This window comes from Acinonyx jubatus, chromosome X (assembly GCF_027475565.1).
Source record: "Acinonyx jubatus isolate Ajub_Pintada_27869175 chromosome X, VMU_Ajub_asm_v1.0, whole genome shotgun sequence".
Classification (NCBI taxonomy): Eukaryota; Metazoa; Chordata; class Mammalia; order Carnivora; family Felidae; genus Acinonyx; species Acinonyx jubatus.
In genome coordinates this window covers 69,887,668-69,908,299 of record NC_069389.1, presented here as the reverse complement: position 1 = coordinate 69,908,299, position 20,632 = coordinate 69,887,668, and the positions used below count along the sequence as shown (strand labels likewise).

Genomic DNA, 20,632 nt, shown 5'->3' with positions numbered 1-20,632 from the left:
GCACAGGGGCAGGATAGGGATCAGCTGAAATTGGAATCTGGGGTAGATTTTACAGGGATATGAAAGAGGTACCTCTCCTGAGAGAGAAAAACAATCTCCATTCTTAAAATAAATTGTCCCTCACATATGTGACAATTAGAATTTAGTAAGTATATTTTGCATCCATAATGGTCTCTGATTTTCCCAACATGAAATCATGAAATAAGGATATAAAACTGCTTTGAAACAAAAAGTTCTGTATGATCTATGTAACTATATTATTGTAATTATACAGAAAAATCTTACTAAAACCTTTTCCTTCCACATATATTTCCCAGAATTACCTTAAAAATTAAGAAAAAAAAGATGGTCACAAGGCCTAATTCACTTAAATGAACTATCTGCATACACTATCCAAGTTTATTAAATTATCATCACAGCTACTGGGTGTTTACAATAAAAAATGCCTAGTATTTGCCTAACATTAACTTTTCAAAACATATTTGGATCCTTTATTTTATTTTATCTTCACAACAGCTCTATGAGTGTCTCCAAGTAATGGACTATGTCTAATTCTCCTTAACAGCCATGCCACAGAGAAAGCAAAGAAGAATAGATGGATTGGGTGGATCTATAAATGAATAAAGATAAAAATAACAAATATGTCATTTATTTTAGGGTATTTTTGGCAATATATCTATAATGTCTCCAATTCTATATTGTAATGATATCTTAGATGGCTAAGAATACAACCTCACCCTTATTATTCCTTAGTATTATAGTTCTAAGATTGTTTCTTTTCTGTCTTATATTGCATTCATACCTTCAGAAAGATCCTAATTCAGTATAGTTTGTATAACTAAATTCAACTAAGACATGATGAGATTCTCTGAGCACTTCCAGAAATAGGTGAAAGAAATGTAGACATGACTACATTTGTTCTTTTTTTTTTTTTTTGCTTATTTACTGACCATTCTAATAGGGTATTTTGGGACTTTATTTTATCTGAGCCTCTTTTATATTCAATATAATGACTTTTCCCGGATTTCCAAAGACTCCATTCCAATAATTAATTGGCTTTTGCTTTTGGGATATCTAGGCCCCCATTGGTGTGGTTTATGTTGTTCCACTTTCTTCTAGATTTATATCTACTGACCAACACGCCCACTGTCTTCTATTTATTATGACACATGCTATCAAAATTATTAGCATCACATCAACATATCTTATACTCTAAAGGGAAGGTTAAGATAAGTGAGTAGTATGAGAACCCTATGCTTGCCTTGTCCCTTGAACATAGCTAGATAAATATCAATCATTATGAACACCCAAGGAATCAATCTGAGGATTGACAAAACAAATTGCAAAACTAGAGGGAGATGGGGGCCACATCATGGAAGGTAGGAGGCACTGAGATGTGTGATTTGGGGGAGAAAAGGATGATGGGTGCTGCAGAGGGGAAGGAACCATGATCATGGAGAAAGGGGATGTGGGGAGAGAGAGAAAGAGAGAGACAGAAAGAGCAGAGCACAGGGAAAACACTTCTCCAAAGCTATTGACTGGGAAAAGAAGGGTTGATAATCATGAGATTTTATATATTTAATTTTTTCAGTTTATTTATTTATTTTGAGAAAGAGAGAGAGGGAGAGAGAATAAGTGTGAGTGGGGGAGGAGCAGAGAGAGAGGAAGAGAGAGAATCCCAAGCAGGCTCCATGCTGTCACACAGAGCCTGATGTTGGGCTCAATCTCATGAATCATGAGATCATGATGTAGCTGAAATCAAGAGTTGAATGTTTAACTGACTGAGCTACCCAGGCACCCCTATCATGAGATTTTAAAACCCATTGACTTCAAATACTGGAGTTTCAGAAGTCTGTGCCATGACTGGTGTTGAACCTAGCATATGCTGCATTGCTTCTGTGAAGGAAGAGGCCCAAGAACATGGCGTGATCTAAGGATCCCCTGGGATACATTAGGAGAGACAGTTTGCCCTTCTTGGAATCTGAGATAGGTGGTATTGCCTTTGAGGGGAAAAAGAGCCAGTGGGTACCAACTGTGCTCCAAGCCCCTTAAGCATAGATGTAAAGACACCTGCTGGGGTAGCTAACATGGACTCAGGCTTTTTGCCACACTTTAAACTCCAACCTGCTGTGCGTTGGTGTGACTGGCCTTTTGAGACAAACTGGAACCAGCCTTAGCAGAGTAAAACCCACCCCTAGAAGACCATCATAGGCCCTTGCTACAACCAGGTCCTGAAAATTTGAAGTTTCGAAACCCAACCAGCACACCTGAAATAAAACACAGGTGTATCATGCTGCCAGGTGGGGAGATGGCTCAGACATAGAAAGGGTGAAGGCAGGAATTTAAGGGATACTTGGGACACATGAGGGGAGATTGTTCGCTCTTTTGTGAAGGCTTCCTAGACAATGTCAGGCATTAACTCACCTTTCTAGTGACTAGGGAGAAGACTGACCCCATTTTTCTCCCTTGCCCATCAACACAGACTGACTTCAGAGAGCAGAACAGCATCAACACTGGAAGCCTGAGCTGCTTACACCAATCCCCACCCCCTGCATTGCACAAGTGCTTCTTTACCAAGGCAACTGTGCCTGAGTGCCAGAGCAGTGGGCCCCTTCCCGATAAGACCAGCACAAACTTCCCACATATATCATGTCTACTGACCATAGAGTGCTGCAAAGATTAAGCTCTAATGGAAAGAAAATCAGGCCTTTTTTAACAAAAAGACTAGAGAAAATCTAGTTAATACTCACCCCACTCTGGACAAAGTCCAAATACTCCACACTGCAGGCAAGGAGAATCTCTGCAGAAGACTTGCCTGAGGGAAAGAGCACCCAAAACACAGAAGCAGAGTGCACACAGAATACACCAGAGACACTTCCTGAAACACCAGGTCCTGGAGAGTATATGACCTTTTCTTCATAAAGCAACTACTCTAAGGAGCAGGACACATAACAGGTTTTCCTAACACAGAAAAGAAACAGAGACTTGGACAAAATAACAAGATGGAGAAATTCATCTCCCAAAAATGAACAGGAAAAGGTCATGTTCAATGATCTAATTGAACATATATAAATAATAAGCTTGATCCAGAATTTAAAACCACAATCATAAGGGACTGAGAATCATCTGGGACTGAGAAAGCCATAGAAGACAGCAGGTAGTCTCTTACCACAGACATAAAAGACCTAAAAACTAGTCAGACCTAAATAAAAAAATGTTGTAACTGGGATCCAAAACTAACTGGATGAAATGGCCAAAAAGATAGAAGAACCAGGAGAATGAATAAGTGATATAGAAGATAAAATTATGGAAAATAATGAAGCTGAAAAGAAAGAAATAAAAATATTGCATTGCAATGTAGACTTAGGCAACTCAGTGGCTCCAAAAAGCATAATAACAATTATATCAGAGGAGTCCCAGAAGAAGAGAGGATAAAAGGGGTGGAAAATTTATTTGAGCAAATTATAGCCAAAAACTACCCTAAACTGGGGGAGGAAACAGACATCCAAATCCAGGAGGCACAGAGAACTCCCATCAAAATCAATAAAAGCAGGCCAACACTGAGACATATCATACTAAAATTTGCAAACTAAACAGATAAGGAAAAAATCCTAAAAGCAGCAAGGGGACAGAAATCCCTAATTTACAATGGAATACAAATGAGAACAGCAGCAGATGCCACCACAGAAACTTGGTGGATGAGAAGGGAATGGCATGATATAGTCAAAGTGCTGAATAGGAAAAATATACAGCCAAGAATACTCTATCCAACAAGGCTATCATGCATAATAGAAGGAGAGATAAAGAGTTTCTAGGAAAAACAAAAACTAAAGGAGTTCATGACCATTACTGCAATAAATATTAAAGAATATTCCCTGAAGGGGAAAGAAATACCAAAAGTCACAAAGACTAGAAAGGAACAGAGAAAATCTCCAGAAAGAATGACTTAACAAGTAATACAATGGCATTCAATTCATGGATGTAAATGGACTAAATGCTCCAATAAAAAGAATTAGGGTATCAGAATGGATTTTAAAAAAGACCTATCTATATACTACCTAGAAGAGACTCACTTGATATATAAAAAACATGCATATTAAAAGATAGTGGATGGAGAAACATTTAACATGCAAATAGATGTCAAAAGAAAGCTAGTGTAGCAATACTTATACCAGACAAACTAGATTTTTAAATAAAAATCTGTAACAAGAGATGAAAAAGGGCACTACATCATAATAAAGGGGCCTATCCAACAAGATCTTAAATTTTAAATATTTATGTCCCCAACTTGAATGCCCAAACATATAAATCAATTAATAACAAACTGAAAGGAATTCTTTGATAATAATTCAATATTAGTATGAACCTTACCACTCCATTTAGAGCAATGGCACATCATCTAAGCAGAAAGTCTACAAGGAAAAAATGATTGTGAATGACACACTGGACCATATGGACTTCACAGATATATTCAGAACATTCCATCCTAAATCAACAGAATACACATTATTTTTGAATGCATATGGTACATTCTCCAGAATAGATCACATACTGGGTCACAAATTAGGCCTCAATAAATACAAAAAGATTTACATCATACCATTCATATTTTCAGACCACAACACTATGAATCTTTTAAGTCAGCTACAAGAAACAATTTGGAAAGACCACAAATACATGGAAGTTAAACAGCATCCTATTAAAGAATGAATGGGTAAACCAGGTGTTAAAGAAGAAATGTAAAAAAAATACATGAAAACCAATGAAAATGAACACACATGGCCCAAAATCTTTGGGATGCAGCAAGAACAGTTCCAAGAGGGAAGCATATAGCAATACAGGCCTATCACAAGAAACAAGAAAGATCTGAAATACACAACTGAACCTTACACCTAAAGAAGCCAGAAAGAGGACAAAAACTGAAACCTAAAGACAGCAGTGAGATGAATATAAGGAAGATTAGAGCAAAACTAAATGATATAGAAACAAAAAAAACATTTTCATATCAATGAAAGTAGGAATTGGTTCTTTGAAAGAATTAATAAAATTGATAAACTCATAGCCAGACTTATATAAACCCAAATGTGTAAAATCACAAATGAGATGACAGATTACAACCAAAACAACAGAAATAAAAACAATTATAAGAGAATATAATGAAAAAAATATATGCCAACAAATTTGACAGTCTGGAAGAAATTGATAACTTTGTAGAAAGTATAAACTTTGAAGAATGAAACAGGAATAAATATAAATTTGAACAGACCAATAAACAGCAAAGAAATTGAATAAGTAATCAAAAATCTCCCAATAACAGAAGTCCAGGGCCATATGGTTTCCCAGGGGAATTCTACCAAACATTTAAAGAAGAGTTAATACTATTCTTCTCAAACTTGTCCAAAATATAGAAAAGGAAAAACGTCCAAACTCATTCTATGAAGTCAGCATTACCTTGATTCCAAAACCAAAGATCCCACTAAAAAGGAGAAGTAGAGGCCAATATCCCTGATGAACATGGATGTAAAAATTCTTAAAAAGAAAAAAAAAAACCTTGCAAATTGAATCCAACCGTACATTGAAAGCATCATTCACTATGATCAAATGGGATTTATTCCTGGGATGCAAGGGTAATTCAATATTTGCAAATCAATCAACGTGATACACTGCATTAATAAAACAATTCGTAAGAGCCATACGATCTTCCCAAAAAATGCTGAAAAAGCATTTGACAAAGTTACAGCATTGATTCTTGATAAAAACTCAATGAAGTAGGGATACAGGGAAATATCTCAACATGATAGAGGCCCTATAATGAAAGAACCACAGTTAATGTCATCTTCAATAGAGAAAAACTGAGAGCTTTCCCTCTATGGTCAGGAAAAGACAGGGTGTCTACTCTCACCCCTGTTATTTTTCTAAACCTTTTTTTTTCTTTAATTTTTATTTGTTTTTAGAAAAAGCATGTGCAGGGCAGGGGCAGAGAGAGAATCCCAAGCAGGCTCTGCACTGATGGTGCAGAGGCACAGCTAGAATTCACGAAATGTGATCATGAGAACTGAGCCAAAACCAAGAGTCAGACGCTTAACAGACTGAGCCATCCAGGCTCCCCTCACCATTGTTATTATACATAGTACTGGAAGTTCTAGCCTCAGCAATCAGATGGTAAAAATAAATAAAAGACATACAAATTGGCAGGTAAGAACTCGAACTCTCATTATTTGCAAATGACATGAGGCTGTATGTAGAACACCCAAAAGATGTCACCAAAAAATTTGCTGGAACTGATACACAAATTATACAAAGTTGTAGGATTTCCAAAGAAATGGAAAAACATTCTATGCTCATGGATTGGAAGAACAAATACTGTTAAAATGTCTATAGTACCAAAAGCAATATACACATTTAATTTAATCTCTATCAAAACACCACCAGCATTTTTCACAGAGCTAAGAAAGACAATACTAAAATGTATAGGGAACCAAAAAAGACCCAGAATATCCAAAGCAATCTTGAAAAAGAAAAACAAACCTGGAGGCAGCACAATTCTGGACTTCAAGCTATATTACAAAGGTTTAATCATCAAGACAGTATGGTACTGGCACAAAAAGAGACACATAGATTGATGGAACAGAACATAAAACCCAGAAATAACCCCCCATATAGTTAAACTATATGCTCAACTAATGTTTGACAAAGAGAGAAATAATATCCAATGGAAAAAAGACAGTGTCTTCATCAAATCGTTTTGGAAACTGGACAGCAACATGCAGAAGAATGAAACTAGAGCACTTTTTTACATGATAGACAAAAATTAATTCAAAATGGATTAAACACCTAAATGTGAGACAGGAAACAATCAAAATTCTAGAGGAGAACACAGGCAGCTACCTCTTTTACCTCAGCCATAGCAACTTCTTACCAGACATGTTTCTGGAGGCAAGGGAAACAAAGTCAAAAATGAACAATTGGGACTTCACCAAGATAAAAAATCTTCTGCACAATGAAGGAAACAATCAACAAAACTAAAAGGCGATCAATTGAATGGGTAAAGGTACTTGCAAATGACATATCTGATAAAGGATTAGTATCCAAAATCTATATAGAACTTATCAAACTGAACACCCAGAAAACAAATAATCCAGTTAAGAAATGGGCAGAAGATATGAACAGACATTTTTTTTTTTCAAAGAAGACATCAAACAGATGGCAACAAACACAAGGAAAGATGCTCAGGATCACTCATCATCAGGGAAATACAAATAAGAATCACACTGAGTTACCACCTCACCCCTGTCAAAATGGCTAAAATTAACAACACAGGAAACAACAGATATCAGCAACGATGTGGAGAAAGGGCATGACTCTTACATTGTTGGTGGGAACACACACTGGTTAAACCAGTCTGGAAAACAGTATGGATGTTTCTTAAGAAGTTAAAAAACAATGGGGTGCCTGGGTGGCTCAGTCAGTTGAGTGTCCAACTTCAACTCAGATCATGATCTTGTGGTTTTTGAGTTCAAGCCCCATGTTGGGCTCTGTGCTCACAGCTCGGAACCTTGAGCCTGCTTCAGATTCTGTCTCCCTCTCTCTCTGTGACTCCCCCACTCATGCTTTGTCTCTCTCAAAAAAAATTAAAAAATTAAAAAATTAAAAAATAGAACTACACTACAACCCAGTAGCTTCACTACTAGGTATTTACCCAAAGGATAAAACAATACTTATTTGAAGGTGGCATAGGCACCTTGATATTTATAGCACCATTACCAACAATAGCCGAATTAGGGAAAGAGCCCAAATGTCCATCAACTGATGAATGGATAAAGAAGTTTTGGTATACATATACAGTGGAATATTACTCTACCATAAAAGAGAATAAAATCTTGCCATTTGCAAAGACATGGATGGAGCTAAAGTGTATTATGCTAAGCAAAATAAATCAGTCAGAGAAAGACAAATACGGTATTACTTCACATGTATATGGAAATTAAGAAAACTCATGGACTTAGGGGGAAGAAAAAAAAGACAGGGAGGCAAACCTTTAAAGACACACTTAACTATCGAGAACAAACTGAGGGTTGCTGGTGTTGAGGTGGATGGGGAATGGGCTAAATGGGTGATGGCTATTAAGGAGGGCACTTGTGATGAGCACTAGGTGTTACATATAAGTGAGGAATCACTAAATTGTACTCCTGAAGCTAATATCACATCATATTTTAACTAGCTATAATTTAAATCAAAACTTAAAACATTATATATGTGTGTGTGTGTGTGTGTGTGTGTGTGTGCGTGTGTGTGTCTTATGCCCTAGTTCTTTCAGTTGTCTGGATTTTCTCCAAATTTTCTATGATCATTCTTTCATTTTACCTGCCATGCCTATTACTTGAATTTCCATGTTCTACTCCTTCCATAACTAAGACAAAGCTTATCCTTCAAACTGAAAGTAATTCAAAATAATATATTGATAAGAAATACTGTAGTATTCCAATTAAATTTTTTCACAGTAGTAAATCACAGCAACAAACAGTGTTTTCCTTTGAAGTTTCTAAATTAGTTTTCTAAACGTATTACAGAATTGTTCATTGTAACTATTTTATCTTTATACTTCCCTGTAGGCTGTTTAGAAGATAAATAATGTTAGTTATATAATTTCCATTTATGTATTTACTTTGGACATTTCATGGAAATGTGGTTCTTTGTATTGACAGAAGAATCTTTGTCAATATTGAAGACAGAGCTAGAATTACTTTGTGTCCTACGGTATATTAATCCATAGGACTTCCAGTATTACATAAACCGTAAAACCTTGGATTCTGAGTAACTTGTTCTGCAAGTATTCCACAAGATGTGTAAACATTTCTAATAAATTTTAACTTGATAAATGAGCGATGTCTTACAATACGAGTAGTATGTGATGCCAAACATCACATGACCACAACTGAGCCAATGGTCCTTGAAATTCATTTTGATATATAAGTGCTTTGGATTGCAAGCATGTTTCCAGAACAAACTATGCTCAAAAAACAAGGTTTTACTGTATAATGAAATGGCATACTACATAATCAGCATCCAGGAAATCTTTATTGATTATCCACCATATTCCAGAAACATATGCTAAAGTTGATAGAATTAATCTATCTTTTATATATTTACCATACAAACTTTATATAAGACATTATTCTATATTAATGAATATAAACAGTAAAACTACACAATTATGTTGCTGCATATATATGAGATTTCTAGTATTTCGTGTTGAAGCATCTAGAACCCCTAGAGTTAATTTGTACATTTGCACTCAAGTAATTTTATTAGCCATTATAGCTAACATATTATGTGTGAAAATAACAAAGGCATTGTTTTTAAGAAGTAGAAAAAGAAAATCTAATGATAAACTCCAATACAAATAGGTTGATGTTTGCAATATATTGCAATAGGAAATGTAAAGTGCACATCCCTTGTTTTTAATGTTAAGAAAAAAGGATTTTATAATTGTTGCTTTGTCGCAGATATGCTATCTGATTTCTTTTGCAAGGAAAGAGTAGGTGACCCAGTAATGGCCTAATGGTTCATGAAAAAAATGCTTGTTATGATAGCAAATAAAGGATTCTTTTCACCATCATCAAATTGAAACCTACTCCATTACTTTACAATGTGAGTAGGGTCATGCACTATTCTAATTACATTGTGTTCCTATCCATTACGAAGTCACCAAAATCTATTAACCTGTATACTGATGGAACCATATGCATTCTCAATTTAATTCTTCACCATGAGTTATTTTGCCATGGAAAAATGATGGCTTTGGACTTTAAAGTAATGTATTTGGCTATACACTATCTATTTGAACTTAACCAAATTGCTGAGCTTCTCTGGGCTTTAGTTCTTCAACTAACAAAAAGATAATAATATGTGTTCCACTTACTTTACAGGATTTTTGTGATAAAAGAAATAAATAGGTGTGAAACTGATTCATGAACTAAATTGCTAAACAAATTTGAGCTTCTGAGGAAATGACTCACAGTATTTTTTTCTCTTTTCTCTTTTGCCAAGTCTTGGATCTACTGAAGAGAGTCCAACATGTGAATTAGAAAGCAAAAGAATGCGATAACTAAATTGATCATCATATACTATTAAGTATGTACTAATCAAAATCTACAAGAAAGTGTCCAAGCATTCTTATTACCATAAATGCCAATAATACATGTGTTTTGAAGGGAGAATGAAACTTATCCACAATACATCTTATTTCTGTGTAAGTCTTTCTGTGGCTCCTGGAGTCCATTAGTAGTAATGGAAAACGATCTAAGACCTACAAACATTACTAAATCTTTAGTGACCAGAATTATTTGTGGCAGTAGCACTTACTGACAATTAAGAACATGATGTACAGAATAGCTGTTGCATTCAGTCTGCCCACTCTTTAAGTTCTTTGTTTGAAGATAAAATTGTTATTTCAAAGAAGACATTATTTTGTGTAATCATACTAACAAATAATACATGCTTCAATAATATGGTCTCTGTCACTTCATTAAACTTCTTTATTTAGTCTTTGCAACAACATTTAAAGATCATTATCAGGAACAAAGCAACAAATCTAAAACCCTTGTTTCCTAAAATTAAACACAAGGTGCATGCCCTTTCCTTCTCCACTGCAGTCAGTATATTGAAAGTAACACTAAAGTATTTGGATTGGAAGTTTTTATTAGATCTTATTTTCCTCCTTTTTAAAATTAATTTCTTTGTTCCTTACATGCATCTCCTGTCAATAAAATGAAAAATGATATAGATTTAGGAGGATAGTGGTCTCAATGTAGCATCTCTCATATTATTATTCCAGTATCATCTGTTACAAAGTAAGACCAATTCCCACATCTAATTACAAATAGGATTTCAGAGTCATTAAACAAAATACATTTCCATTAGTGTTACTGTAAGACGATAGAGAAAAAAGTGAAGATTAGTTCATGTTGCACCTCTGGTTTTCAAGCTTTGAAGATTTATACCTTTGCACTCAGATACCATAAATTTGTGGAATATCAGCAAGGTGACAGACATGTAAAAATGCTTCATTCTAAACAGTTTAACTGTGATACTTGCATTTTGTCATTAGTTTTCGTTCCATCGCATTTAGTTATTATAGTGAAAATAGTGAGAAACTGAGACGTTCCTTCCCTATTACTTGGCAGTTGCCTAGAGGTATTTTCTTTTGCTCTACAAAGACATGTTCCTCATACTTGAAAGTAAATTTCGTACAACAAAGGTTACATATGAAAATGGACTACTTGCAAGTAGGTAATTTTGATTTTATAAGGCTAAGTTACTTTTTCTGTTATTAAAACACAGTACCAGTTCTTAGAATACAAGAAAAGTTACAGACTAGATAAATCAAGTAAAGTAGACCATACAATATGCCTAAATGGCTGAAATGCAAACTAAGAGGTATATATTTTCCTTCAACAAATGTATGCAGTGCTCATTAACGTTAATGCTTCCAAGGAAGACTATATCCTGAATGACTGAAGTACACAATCTATAGTATTTTATTTATTTATAAATTTTCTTATGGAAAGTCTGTCCAGGTAGTCCAAATAGACCTTAATGTTTGCTATTCATAGTATATTAAACCATAAACTTCATGGAGATCAGAGCTTTTCTAAACTGAAGGAAGATGAATATAATTGATCTTGTCCTACAAACAAAGGAGAGAGAAGGCTTCTCATTTAGGTTTTAACTCTTTCAAGAACAATGATAAACCCAGTTCTTCTTCCACAATATATTATATTAGTTTTTTTTTTTTTTTTTTTTTTTTTTTTTTTTTTTTTTTACCTTTTTATTGTGGGGATGGGAGTTTTGGACCAGGGCCAATTTCTTTACCATGTATTACATAGCAATTCAGTGTTATCTAATGTGTGTAAAGCAGATATATTCTAGCTACATTAGAATTCTAGAAAATAATCAGATGGTTGACAAACCATATCTAGATTATTAGTTTTATACAATTTATTTATAGTAAGTCTTTGAACTAAATGGTCACCCTTTCATATGTATAGAACACTTCTCTTGCTCCGTTCTGAAATTAGAGTGCTAGGAATAACCATTTACCCTATGCACAAAGGTAGAATTACAATAGCTGGTATTGTCTTTAAATGTCATTTAGTTTCTCTTCCTATTTTTGGACATCAAAAAGCCCAGGGTCAGGTACTGGAAGAGAATTGCTTCTTGGAAGAAGTGGTTCTAGAACCCATGTAATTATAACATCCAATAATCAATTGGCTCTCTCTGCAACCCTGCAACTTAATCTCAGATATATCCTCTTATTTTCCCTCATTTCCAAACCATCCTGGAAGTTCTTGTTTCTTGTTTGAGGGAAGGGCTTCAGCCTGATCAAATGTAATCCAGTTATCTACAATCAACACAGGTACTTTATAAAGTGAAGTATGTACCAAATGTATTTTTATAAATAATTACAACAGAATTTGATACCATCAAAAATGCTAAATAATCAGAAATAGGAACATTTTGCATAGGAAGGACATGTATTTCTTCCTTGTTTCCTTTCTCTCTCTTTCCCTCTGTCTTACACACTTCCAGAAACATTACTGCAGTATATGAAATGTTATTACTGTATCCAGCATTTAATTCCAAAGGTAGACACAGCTCAGAAATGCAGTAAAAACAGGTTGGTGAAGAGGAAAAGGAGAGTATAGAGTTGGAAAACAGCATTAAGAAAGAAATAAGTTAGGAAAAACTGATGATTTATACCTCAGACCATTCCACAGGTAGACTGAAAATATTAATTTAGCTCTCTGTTTCACTTCGCTGACTTTGTCAGTAGAAACTGAAGATAATGGTGATAATGACGAGTTTTATGAAAATTAAAAAAAAAGTGTAAATTGATGGTCCTCCCAAAGAAGTCCTTCATGTAACAAAACCCACAAGAACTCACAAAAAGGAAGTTTAACCATCATATGCACATCTCTCTCCATAGAAATACTAGAGACCCAGAAATCAAGGGATAACATATGTTCTATAAATTACTCCTATGCATTATTTCCAGTGGTAATATCAGAAGATTTATAATTTTCTATCAAAGTAAGGTGCAATTTGAAATTGGACGACTGCACTATAAATTGAGCTTGTACAATCTATCTTGACAGACTTTTCCAAAATATAGTAGCACCAAAAATCTTATTTTCCAATTTTATGCCATTATTCCTGGTTAGCTAGTTATGTGATTTTTTTTCTACATTGGCTATAAATTAACAGCTAACATGGAATAGAAATTTTTTTAGGGGCGCCTGGGTGGCTCAGTCAGTTGAGTGTCTGACTCTTGATTTCAGCTCATGTCATGATCCCAGGGTTATAGGATCAAACTTTGCATCAGGCTCCACACTGAGTGTGGAACCTGCTTGAAATTCTCTCTCTCTCCTCCTCTGCCCCTCTCCCTCACTCGCGTGCTCTCTCTAACAAAATATTTTTATTAAAATAGAATATTTAATTAAGCTAATATGGAGTAGAAGATTTCTATGTAGTTTTCTGACGTAGAGGCAAATAAACTTATAAATGCACAGTGACTTACAGAGAAAAGTCAGGGTATAACTGCAGCATAAAATACACTAGACTCACTAAACTGAAAGCATAAAAAATCTTGTTTCTATTACCATTAATTTCTCCTATTGTTAAACTCTATAACTTTAAGGAAGGCACTGGAGTTTTTTGTGTGTGTGCATTTCTTTTCTATGATAGTAGGAAGAGTACTTACCTCACAGGAGTAATACAAGGGTATGAGGAGGTCAAGAACTATATTTTGACAATATGTATTTAATAAAATGATTTAAAACGTTGACATGTATATATGTATATGTCATTTTTATATTAGTGGAAAAGAAAATTTTCCATGTTTACAATTGATATGCTAGTGTGGTTAGAGCACCAAAACAGAATGTTTTCTCCTATTAATTGAAGGGAAAATGGTTAAGAAAATACTTTGTTCATGGGATAAATGTGTAAAAATAATACATACCTTAATAACCCTAAAACATTCTTGGGAAACCTGCACAGTACTCACAAAGATGAAAAACAGTATTTCTTTGGTCTTGTCATCTTTAATACTAAAATAACAGCCTAGACATTTTGCTTTTTTTAGAATAAAAGAACTACCTCCTTTGCCTTTTGAAGAATTTGAAAATTTAAAAGAGAAAAATTCAAAAATGCTGACTAGATAATAGCTGACCATTCATGGTGCGTGGAGAACATGAAAGGTTACAATATGGATCTGTGCCTAAGCATTTCTTTTCAACTTGAACAACATCCTCCTGCTTCTGCTAACTCAGCAATCATACAGCTGACAGATTTCTGAGTTTTCTAAATAATGCATGGGCTTTTCCTCTAACATCTCAGTGCAAAAGTTTCAATTCTGCCCCAGTGTTGTTTATGGTGCTGATTTAACTTGATAGTATTCCATTAAACCAATGAGTTTTTTTTCCCTCTTGATAATTCCTTATTCCTCTCAGTGATGTATTTGTGTTTTTATTTTTTAAACAGATTATGAAGTGTTCACATTTATAACACCATGGCAGGTGCAGTTGGGAAAAAAAGTTACAAAAACAATAAAACTTTATAACTGGACACTTTTCCCCACTCTTGATTCTTCAAATGTCATCCTTCCTAAACCTCCCACTCCAAAATGTCTACACTAAAAACATTTGAACTTCTAAGGAAATACCACTGAAACATGCAGCACTGCTTTTTATCTCACTTGGGAGAGAAAAACACATTCATTAAATCATACATGTTAACTTTCTGAGGCAACACAAGGAAAATAAATGCTTTCTTCCTTGTTCAGTCCTTTAGGAAAACAGATATGGTCTCCAGGACAATGCACTGATGCTCCATTGATTATGTCTTAGCAGGATAAAGGAGTCTAAAGCCAGAAAGTTTTAAGAGAATAGCATTCGAGCTCTATTTTTTAAGTTTAATCATTTATTTAGTTAGTTTTATTTACTTATTTACTTAGAGCACGGCAGGGGAGGGGCAGAGAGAGAGGAAGAGAGAGAATCGCAAGCAGGCTCCACTTTCAGCCTGTAGCCCTATATGGGGCTTGATCACATGACCGAAAGATCATGACCTCTACTGATATCCAGAGTCGGACGCCCAACCAAGCCATGCAGGCACCCCTTGTGTTCTATTGTTATAAATAAGGTATGTATTTTTCAGAGAAACTGTTGCCCCATAAAATGTAAATTTTAGCATCCAGAGAAAAGAACTTTTGCCTCATGGTTAAAAATGACTTCGATACAAATGAGTCCTAGGGGTTACTAAAGGTTTCCTGACAAATTTCTACAAGTTATTTAAGATAAATACTAGGATCTTATAATGATCTCCTAGAGGAGGCACTTGTAACCATTCATGACCCAATTAGAGAGGCTTGACATTTTGATTCATACAGAAAAAGAAACCTGGTGTGGGAATGCGTTACATAAAGCAGACGTAGACTCAATTTTCACATGGAGAATAATCCTTGTGAAATGACTTTAATTTTGTTGGCAAGAAATAGAATTTAAACATCTTCAATACAGTTTAGAAATACCTTTCCCTAGGAAATATCTTGGGTTCAAAAGAGAAGTGAATTGTGAAACAGGCAGAGTTAAGTATTTGGGTCCCTGACTTTCAGTTCTCTTTTCTCCTAGTTGTACACAATCTCTGTTCATTGGGCTTTGCCCAGGGAACTCCACCCTCTCATCAGCAGCAACTCTCACACTTTCATTCACACTAATATGTAAACAACTTACAAATGTAAAAATTACAATACCCTAGGGAGATTTAAAATGGATTTTGTATTTTGCATTAGATAGGCACTAAGAGAGTTGGCAATACCAGAAACATTGTGATTTGCCAGAGCCCATGAAATCATCTTACAGATAAAACCAGCTCTGTTGAAGTGTCCTATATTATTCAATTAATTAAATCTGATTTTACTAAAGGGAACATGTTTTTTTGAATCCATGCCCAGTCAACTTCCCTCAGTAAGTCAGAAACCAAAACTCTCACACATGAGTGAAATAAATATTTCGTACAGTGAGTGACTACATTAAGTTTCTATATTCAGTTTCTATCCTGAGAGCCAGTGGCCTTAATGGAGATTCCTATGAAGTTTCTCCAACTCTGTTTATTCCTGGAGAGCTACTGATTTTCACTGTGTGTACTTGTTTTTTGTTTGTTTTTTTATTTTGTTTTTGTTTTTTCCTCCAGTATATATCTTGCTGCTTAATTATTTATTAATAAAATTTAGGGGGCATCTGGGTGGCTCAGTTGGTTAAGCATCCGACTCGTGGTCTCTTCTTGGTCATGATCTCTCACTTTGTAAGTTCCAGCCCTGCATCGGGTTCAGGCTCTGTGCTGACAGCTCAGAGCCTGCTTGGATTCTCTCTCTCTCCCTCTCTTTCTGCCCCTCCCTTGCCCACTCTCTCTCTCTCTAAAAATAAATAAATACACTTTTTAAAAATAGGCAGAAATATATTCAGAGTATTTTGATAAACACTTATTTGTAAGCATTATCCTTTTATCATTAAATTATATGTTTATATTCAGATAAAGAATATATGTATGTGTGTATGATACACAAATATTAATGTTTGTGTGTGATTTGGGGTGTGATGATTCCCTTGAAGTTGCTCTTGTTTAACCGTTTTAAAGTTTATTTTATTTTTTTATTATATGAAATTTATTGTCAAATTGGTTTCCATACAACACCCAGTGCTCATCCCAAAAGGTGCCCTCCTTAATACCCATCACCCACTCTCTCCTCCCTCCCACCCCCCATCAACCCTCAGTTTGTTCTCAGTTTTTAACACTCTCTTATGTTTTGGCTCTCTCCCACTCTAACCTCTTTTTTTTTTTTTCCTTCCCCTCTCCCATGGGTTCCTCTTAAGTTTCTCAGGATCCACATAAGAGTGAAACCATATGGTATCTGTCTTTGTATGGCTTATTTCACTTAGCATCGCACTCTCCAGTTCCATCCACGTTGCTACAAAAGGCCATATTTCATTTTTTCTCATTGCCACGTAGTATTCCATTGTGTATATAAACCACAATTTCTTTATCCATTCATCAGTTGATGGACATTTAGGCTCTTTCCATAATTTGGCTATTGTTGAGAGTGCTGCTATGAACATTGGGGTACAAGTGCCCCTATGCATCAGTACTCCTGTATCCCTTGGATAAATTCCTAGCAGTGCTATTGCTGGGTCATTGGGTAGGTCTATTTTTAATTTTCTGAGGAACCTCCACACTGCTTTCCAGAGCGGCTGCACCAATTTGCATTCCCACCAACAGTGCAAGAGGGTTCCCGTTTCTCCACATCCTCTCCAGCATCTATAGTCTCCTGATTTGTTCATTTTGGCCACTCTGACTGGCGTGAGGTGATACCTGAGTGTGGTTTTGATTTGTATTTCCCTGATGAGGAGCGACGCTGAACATCTTTTCATGTGCCTGTTGGCCATCCGGATGTCTTCTTTAGAGAAGTGTCTATTCACGTTTTCTGCCCATTTCTTCACTGGGTTATTTGTTTTTTTGGGTGTGGAGTTTGGTGAGCTCTTTATAGATTTTGGATACTAGCCCTTTGTCTGATATGTCATTTGCAAATATCTTTTCCCATTCCGTTGGTTGCCTTTTAGTTTTGTTGGTTGTTTCCTTTGCTGTGTAGAAGCTTTTTATCTTCATAAGGTCCCAGTAATTCACTTTTGTTTTTAATTTCCTTGCCTTTGGGGATGTGTCGAGTAAGAGATTGATATGGCTGAGGTCAGAGAGGTCTTTTCCTGCTTTCTCCTCTAAGGTTTTGATGGTTTCCTGCCTCACATTCAGGTCCTTTATCCATTTTGAGTTTATTTTTGTGAATGGTGTAAGAAAGTGGTCTAGTTTCAACCTTCTGCATGTTAATGTCCAGTTCTCCCAGCACCATTTGTTAAAGAGGCTGTCTTTTTTCCATTGGATGTTCTTTCCTGCTTTGTCAAAGATGAGTTGGCCATACGTTTGTGGGTCTAGTTCTGGGGTTTCTATTCTATTCCCTCGGTCTATGTGTCTGATTTTGTGCCAATACCATGCTATCTTGATGATGACAGCTTTGTAGTAGAGGCTGAAGTCTGGGGTTGTGAAGCCTCCTGCTTGGTCTTCTTCTTCAAAATTGCTTTGGCTATTCGGGACCTTTTATGGTTCCATATGAATTTTAGGACTGCTTGCTCTAGTTTTGAGAAGAATGCTGCTGCAATTTAGATTGGGATTGCATTGAATGTGTAGATAGCTTTGGGTAGTATTGACATTTTGACAATATTTATTCTTCCAATCCATGAGCAGGGAATGTCTTTCCATTTCTTTAAATCTTCTTCAATTACCTTCATAAGTTTTCTATAGTTTTCAGCATACAGATCTTTTACATCTTTGGTTAGATTTATTCCTAGGTATTTTATGCTTCTTGGTGCAATTATGAATGGGATCAGTTTCTTTATTTGTCTTTCTGTTGCTTCATTGTTAGTGTATAAGAATGCAACTCATTTCTGTACATTGATTTTGTATCCTGCAACTTTGCTGAATTCATGTATCAGTTCTAGCAGACTTTTGGTGGAGTCTATCGGATTTTCCATGTATAATATCATATCATCTGCAAAAAGCGAAAGCTTGACTTCATCTTTGCCAATTTGGATGCCTTTGATTTCCTTTTGTTGTCTGCTGATGCTAGAACTTCCAGCACTATGTTAAACAACAGCGGTGAGAGTGGGCATCCCTGTCGTGTTCCTGATCTCAGGGAAAAAGCTCTCAGTTTTTCCCCGTTGAGGATGATGTTAGCTGTGGGCTTTTCATAAATGGCTTTTATGATCTTTAAGTATGTTCCTTCTATCCCGACTTTCTCAAGGGTTTTTATTAAGAAAGGGTGCTGGATTTTGTCAAAGGCCTTTTCTGCATCGATTGACAGGATCATATGGTTCTTCTCTTTTTTTTGTTAATGTGATGTATCACGTTGATTGATTTGCGAATGTTGAACCAGCCCTGCATCCCAGGAATGAATCCCACTTGATCATGGTGAATAATTCTTTTTATATGCCGTTGAATTCAATTTGCTAGTATCTTATTGAGAATTTTTGCATCCATATTCATCAGGGATATTGGCCTGTAGTTCTCTTTTTTTACTGGGTCTCTGTCTGGTTTAGGAATCAAAGTAATACTGGTTTCATAGAATGAGTCTGGAAGTTTTCCTTCCCTTTCTATTTCTTGGAATAGCTTGAGAAGGATAGGTACTATCTCTGCTTTAAACGTCTGGTAGAACTCCCCTGGGAAGCCATCTGGTCCTGGACTCTTATTTGTTGGGAGATTTTTGATAACCGATTCAATTTCTTCGCTGGTTATGGGTCTGTTCAAGCTTTCTCTTTCCTCCTGATTGAGTTTTGGAAGAGTGTGGGTGTTCAGGAATTTGTCCATTTCTTCCAGGTTGTCCAATTTGTTGGCATATAATTTTTCATAGTATTCCCTGATAATGGTTTGTATCTCTGAGGGATTGGTTGTAATAATTCCATTTTCATTCATGATTTTATCTATATGGGTAATCTCCCTTTTCTTTTTGAGAAGCCTGGCTAGAGGTTTGTCAATTTTGTTTATTTTTTCAAAAAAACAACTCTTGGTTTCGTTGATCTGCTCTACAGTGTTTTTAGATTCTATATTGTTTATTTCTGCTCTGATCTTTATTATTTCTCTTCTTCTGCTGGGTTTAGGCTGCCTTTGCTGTTCTGCTTCTATTTCCTTTAGGTGTGCTGTTACATTTTGTATTTGGGATTTTTCTTGTTTCTTGAGATAGGCCTGGATTGCAATGTATTTTCCTCTCAGGACTGCCTTCGCTGCGTCCCAAAGCGTTTGGATTGTTGTTTTGTCATTTTCGTTTGTTTCCATATATTTTTTAATTTCTTCTCTAATTGCCTGGTTGACCCACTCATTCGTTAGTAGGGTGTTCTTTAACCTCCATGCTTTTGGAGGTTTTCCAGACTTTTTCCTGTGGTTGATTTCAAGCTTCATAGCATTGTGGTCTGAAAGTATGCATGGTATGATTTCAATTCTTGTATACTTATGAAGGGCTGTTTTGTGACCCAGTATATGATCTATCTTGGAGAATGTTCCATGTGCACTCGAGAAGAAAATCTATTCTGTTGCTTTGGGATGCAGAGTTCTACATATATCTGTGTAGTCCATCTGATCCAATGTCTCCTTCAGGGCCCTTGTTTCTTTATTGACCATGTGTCTAGATGATCTATCCATTTCTGTAAGTGGAGTGTTAAACTCCACTGCAATTACCACATTCTTCTCAATAAGGTTGCTTATGTTTATGAGTAATTGTTTTATATATTTGGGGGCTCCGGTATTCGGCGCATAGACATTTATAATTGTTAGCTCTTCCTGATGGATAGACCCTGTAACTATTATATAATGCCCTTCTTCATCTCTTGTTACAGCCTTTAATTTAAAGTCTAGTTTGTCTGATATAAGTATGGATACTCCAGCTTTCTTTTGGCTTCCAGTAGTATGATAAATAGTTCTCCATCCCCTCACTCTCAATCTAAAGGTGTCCTCAGGTCTAAAATGAGTCTCTTGT

At 35.6% G+C, this 20,632-nt stretch overlaps 1 protein-coding gene across 1 annotated transcript in view; it reads right to left on the bottom strand.

The window, feature by feature from the left end:
* Window positions 1–20,632, bottom strand: part of DACH2 (dachshund family transcription factor 2) — a 775,171-nt gene that overhangs the window by 167,159 nt on the left and 587,380 nt on the right. The window lies entirely within an intron of this gene.